Source organism: Sapajus apella, unplaced genomic scaffold (genome assembly GCF_009761245.1).
Source record: "Sapajus apella isolate SASKATOON/1434 unplaced genomic scaffold, GSC_monkey_1.0 scaffold43, whole genome shotgun sequence".
Taxonomy (NCBI): domain Eukaryota; kingdom Metazoa; phylum Chordata; class Mammalia; order Primates; family Cebidae; genus Sapajus; species Sapajus apella.
In genome coordinates, this window is record NW_022436983.1 from 10,516,327 (window position 1) to 10,522,694 (window position 6,368).

Here is a 6,368-nt window from a genome sequence, read left to right on the forward strand (position 1 = left end):
ACGGTCAGGCTGGTCTTGAACTGCTGACCTCATGATCTGCCCGCCTTGGCCTCCCAAAGTGCTGGGATTACGGGCATGAGCCACCACGACCAGCCAACATTTTTGTATCTTCTTCTGACAGATTCTTCTGCTTCCTTCTTCCACTTGTAAGGATCCTTGCAATGACATGGGCTTGTCTGGATAAGCAAGGCTTGCCCACCATCTCTAGGTCAGCTGATGAGCAACCTTCATTCCATCTGCAACCTTCATTCTCTTTTACCAAGAAGGTCAGATAATCACGAGTTCCACAGATTCGAACTTGGAAATCTTTGGAGGGCCACTTTTCTGCTGACCATAGGCAGCCAGGCCCCAACTGGCCTTTCTGGCCTCCAAGAGTAAGACCATACATGGTTCCCTCTGAAATCCACAGAAGTAGCAGCAAAAAGATGCGGTCGGTGAACCCTCACTCTGGGACTGACGTTCAGTTCTGGACCCTCAGTGGGGCTGAGACCTGGGATCCCGTGGATGTAGGCTGGGGGCTCCGAAAAGCACTGGGAGCTGCCCCTATCAGTCCTGGGGTCAGGGGACGCCTCCGCTGGCACTGCCTTCCCAGACAGTTGCCCATGCCACCCTGCCTGGTCCCTTCTGGGGCCTGGTTCTCAGGCCTGTACATCCCAGGGAGACGAGGATGAGGCTTGGGCTCTTGTGGGGAAAACTTTCCCTTCACTCTATTGTGGTTCCTCTAACACAGCGGGGAACCTTGACCAGGCCTGAGAATAAGGGAAGATACTCAACCAGCTTACCTACTCCCAGCTGGCTGCCTGGAACCCCTCGGAGTTGGACCATAAGATGCTGAACTTGTTACCCTCTAGCTGAGCACTTAACCTGTGTGAGCCTCAGTTTCCCCCTCCATAAAATGGGCAAAAAAACCTTCCTGCCTCATAGAGCTTGCATGGGGATGAAATAGGGTAACTCATAAGACATACTCAGGGTTAACAGCACAGTGCATGGTGCATAGTAAGTGCTCAGTAAATGACGACTCTTGTTACATATCACCCCCCAGGGCTTCCTCAAGCATCTGCTGTGTAGAACCCTCCTAATCCTCACTCTTTCATAGATGATAAAGACCCTTTGAGACCCAGAGGTGAGACGAGGGAGGTAGGGAAGGGACAGCTGTCCTGGCTACTCTCATATCATACCCTGCTTGTCTCAGCTGCGTGGGACTGGCCAGGTGGAGGCTTCTGCCCAGACAGGAAGCCCACAAGAAAGCCTGTCTTGCTTTACAGGCTCTGGGCGGCCCTGACTCACGCTTTCTTCGGAATTTGGAATGAGTAGCTGCAGGGCTTTGCCCAACCCTGTGGCCTCCTGTGGCTTCCAGTAGCCCAGGAAGGAGGGCCCTGGGTCCCTGGGTGAGGATGGCTGGAAAGGAATTCTGGATGGCTGGACAGAGTCCGTGGGACCTGTCACTTCCTACAAAGCCACCGTCATCCCAAGTCCCCTCCGGCATAATGAGGGTGAGTGCCAGCATTGTGCCCGCAGGCACTGAAGGCTTCCCGAGCACCGTCTGATATACCCTCGCAGCATGCCAGCAGGCAGCTATTGTTAATGCTCTCACTTTATAGACAGGGAAACTGAGGCACAGCCACGTGAAAGAGCTTGCCGCAGTCACAGAGCTTTTAAGTGGAGGAGACGAATTTGAGCCTAGACACGTGACCTCTGTACCCTGGGTTCTTAACCAGTGACACCAGTGGTTCTCAACCCATCTACACATTAGAATCACCTAGAAGGCTGCTACAAACTAGCCAGGCTAGGCCCCCACCCTCAGGCATTCTGTCTGGACATGGGGATGTTACACAGAGTAACTCGGTGACTCAGGTGTGTAGCCAGGACTCCGCAACAGTGACTTTCGTGGGAAGACTCATATGTCCTTCTAAGCATCTCTGGCTGCCCCTCCCTGGCTCAATCCCCAACCTCTTAGAATCAGCAATTTCCAGGGGCCGTGGTCTCCTTTTTCTGGTAGTCACTTGGACTTTGGTGGCACCTCCAACAACCGGACGGTTCTTGCTACGTTCAGTTTTCTTGATGGGCCAGTGGTTCATAAACACAGCACACACAAGACTTTCCCAAAGAGCACGTTGAAAAAATACAGATTCCTGGGTTCCTCTTCAGCCAGGCCTCCTGAGGCCAAATCCCCAAGCCAGGCATCTGCACGTGGTAAAGCTTCCCAGATGGTTCTGGTGCATGCCTCAGCTAAATGGCCCAACTATTTCTTGTTCATCATGGGGAAAAAAAAATCTAGAAATAGTGAATGTTTATTGAGGGTGTATGTTTATTAGGTTGTTTTCCACACCTTGGACTGTTACTCCATCATTTAAAAAGAATTTAACAGGAGATAACCCAGTTGACCTGGAGGGATTTTTATACCTTTTTTTTTTTTTTTTGAGACGGCCTCTCACTCTGTTGCCCAGGCTGGAGTGTAGTGGCACCATCTTGTCTCACTGCAACCTCCGTCTCCTAGGCTCAAACAATTCTCCTGTCTCAATGTCCTGAGTAGCTGGGATTACAGGCGCGTACCACCACGCCTGGCTAATTTTTGTATTTTTAGTAGAGATGTGGTTTTACTATGCTGGCCAGGCTGGTCTCGAACTCCTGACCTCGTGATCGGCCCATCTTGGCCTCCCAACGTGCTGGGATTACAGGTGTGAGCCACCACACCCGGCCCTAGAAGGGTACATTTTGTAAAGCAATGGTCCTCAACATTTTTGGCACCAGGGACCAGTTTTGTGGAAGACAGTTTTTCCACGGGCCAGGAATGGGTGGGGAAAGATAAGACGCCAAATGATGTCAGGGTCAGTATGATGTCGAAGTGGTCATTGTGACCTCAAAGCCACTCCCGTGTGTGTGTGTGTGAATTTATGACTATATGACCATGGAGAGAAATAGGGGCAGATGCACCGTCAATTGTGAACATGGGCATGGCAGGGAGGGTTTCATTTGGTCGCATTATTATAATTACATATGGTATGTATATAAATGTAAGCTATTTTAAAAAAATAAAAACGACTTGTGCTTTTGGTCAAAGACTGTAGCCACCCTTAGAAATCAAAGAACAGGTACAAGTTGAAGTTCTATAGTGAGTAAAGTCCAGAACAGCATTTATAACAGAGACCACCACAGAGGGCTCTCCACCATGGAGCTCACAGACTAGTGCATGAAACAGACAGTGAGTAACCAGCAGCATGTAGCGCTCGGATTGCGCTGTTACCATGCAGGAAACAAAAGGCAGGCGTGGCCAGGAGCCCCGGGGCACTTGCCTTAGAAGTGGCCAGGGATGGCCAGGGGCGGTGACTCATGCATGTAATCCAGCACTTTGGGAGGCCAGGTGGGCAGAACACCTGAGGTTAGGAGTTCGAGACCAGCCTGGCCAACATGGTGAAACCCCATGTCTACTAAAAATACAAAAATTAACCAGGTGTGGTGGCTACGCGGGATTGAAGCAGGAGAATCACTTGAACCTGGGAGGTGGAGGTTGCAGTGAGCAGAAATTGCGCCATTGCGCTCCAGCCTGGGTGACAAGAGCAAAACTCTGTCTCAAAAAATAAAAGAAAAAAGAAAAAAAAAAAAGAAGTGGCCAGGGAGGCCTTCAAGGGAGGTGGCATCTCAGGCCGGGTGTGAAGGATGAGCCAGGGAGGAGAGGGTAGGTCAGGCTAAGCCCTGAGTGGGGACTGGCTCCGCTCATTCCGGATTCTGGCCGAAGGCCTCTGGGGTGGGCATGTAGGCTCAAGGAGCATGACATTAGACAGCGGTGGAATGGAAGGCAGGTCCCTGTCTCTGGGGTCTGGGAGGCCCCAGCGATGAGCTTGGCTGCATTTGAAGCAGTGGAAGCTGTCTAAGCAGGCTGTGACATGAGAGGGTCTACATTTTTTAAAGCAACAGTCCCCAACACTTTTGGCACCAGGAACTGGTTTTGTGGAAGACGGTTTTTCCACGGACAGGGAGAAGGTGGGGATAGTTACGGTTTTGGGCTGAAACTATTCCACCTCGGATCATCAGGCATTAGTTAGCTTCTCATAAGGAGGGTGCAACCTGGATCCCTGGCATGTGCAATTTACAATAGGGTTGGGGGTCCTAGAGAATCTAATGCCGCACCTGATCTGACAGGAGCCCCACTCACCAGCCGCTCACCTCCTGCTGTGCCACCCAGTTCTTAACAGGTCACAAAGGAGTACCAGTCCCCAGTCCTGTTGTAAAGAATGCTCTGGGCTGGGCACGGTGGCTCAGGCCTGAAATCCCGGCACTTTGGGAGGCCCAGCAGGGCAGATCACCTGAGATCAGGAGCTCAAGACCAGCCTGGCCAATATGGTGAAACCCTGTCTTTACGAAAAATATAAAAAATTAGCTGGGCGTGGTGGCATACACTGTAATCCCAGCTACTCGGGACTGTGGCAAGAGGATTGCTTGAACCCGGGAGGCAGAGGTTGCAGTGAGCCGAGACCGCACCACTGCACTCCAGCCTGGGTGCAACAGAGCAAGACTCCATCTCAAAAAATAATAATAGTGATAAAGAAAGCTCTGCATGGGGAAAAGCTTAGCATGAAATTTTGGGGTGAGGGATTGGACGGGAGCAGAGAGACAAATCAGAAGGTGGCAACTAGTTCAGCTGGAGAGAAGTCACTGCATTCAATTCTCTATTTGTGGGGAAACCAGAAGTGACAGGCTTGCTGGACAGGATGTGGGGAACAGGGGAAGGGCGGGGACAGACAGGGGTGCCTCCCAGATTTTGAGATTTATTTACTTATTGAATTATTGTGAAGTAAGTCACCAATACAAAACAAGGTTTTTATAATGTTTCTGAATGATTTAAAGAATAATGATGGAATGAAAACCTGTGTACTCAGCATCTTCTCTTTAACAAAGGGAACATCCCAAACTCCTCTGCAATGCTGTGGGTGACGCTTCCCTCTTCCTCCCATACCCAGGATTCTCATTCATCTGAAATTTGTGTTTATCATTCCTTTGCTCCTCTTTATAACTTCCCCACTTGTGAGTATCCCTGTTTTCCAAATGTGACTTCCAAGATCACCCTGGATGTTGACCTCGAGCCAGCAGAAAGGAGAAGAAAGAAGATGGAGAAAGCAAACCTGCTTCTTAATTACCTAGGGCCAGAAGAGACACACGTGACTTCCATTTACAGTCCATCAGCAAGGGCAGCTCGGTGACCACATCTGGATGCAAGGGGCTCTGAGTAACATGGTCCTCAGCTGGGCAGCCACCTCCCAGAGTCAAATGCATGCCATAGAAGAGGGGAGAGGAGTTCTTTGCTAACTCAGAAGAGAAAAAGAATGGGCCAGGGGGAAAAAAAAAAAAAACAAAAAACACCTCAGCGAGTCGTGGTGACTTATGCCTGTAATCCCAGCACTTTGGGAGGCCGAGGTGGGTGGATCACTTGAGGTCAGGAGTTCGAGACTGGCCTGACCAACATGGTGAAAACTCGTGTCTACTAAAAATACAAAATTAGCCAAGCACGGTGGCACATGCCTGTAATCTCAGCTACTTGGGAGGCTGAGGCAGGAGAATCGCTTGAATCTGGGAGGTGGAGATTGCAGTGAGCTGAGATCAACCCATTGTACTCCAGCCTGGGCAACAAGAGCGAAACTCTGACTCAAAAATAAAAACACCTCTCCCCTACGGAGGCATCCCAGGTCCTTCAGTTTGCAGCTCCAGTTTCATTGCTGCTCACTTCGTGGTATCCTATCCTTAGGGACTGAAGGTCAGCCTTCTTCTCCTAGCTGTGGCCATACAGAGCTGGGCTTGCCCCTGTAGGTTTCCCTCTGCCTGCCCTCTCACCCCACCCCTGGACCATTCATCCTGGAGTCCTGTGTCTCCACAGGATGATGATGGTTATTATTATTTATTTATTTTCTTATTCATTTTTTTTGATGATGATGATTATTATTATTTTGAGATGGAGTCTTGCTCTGTCACACCCCGGCTGAAGTGCAGTGGCGTGATCTCGGCTCACGGCAACCTCTGCCTCCCAGGTTCAAGACACCCGCAAGACACCCGCTTGAACCGGGGAGGCACAGGATCACCTGCTGTGGTGATCACCCGCTGATCATCAGCCACAGAGAGTAGTTTCCTGGAGAGAGATGAACGAGTCAGCGTAAGCAGTAAAAAAGGGCTCATCAAGGGTGAGTGATGTGTTTGGAGAAGTGTCTCTTTCCATCTTTCCTGCTTCCCTGTCGGTGGTGATGAAGTAATGGAGGTGCCAGTGTGGAAGCAGGGTGAGGCTGACTTGCCAGCCTGCACCTGCCCACTGCGCACAAATGACAGCTTGACAGATGGGAGGTGGAACCGGGAGTGAACTCTCAAGTATACTCCCATTTAAT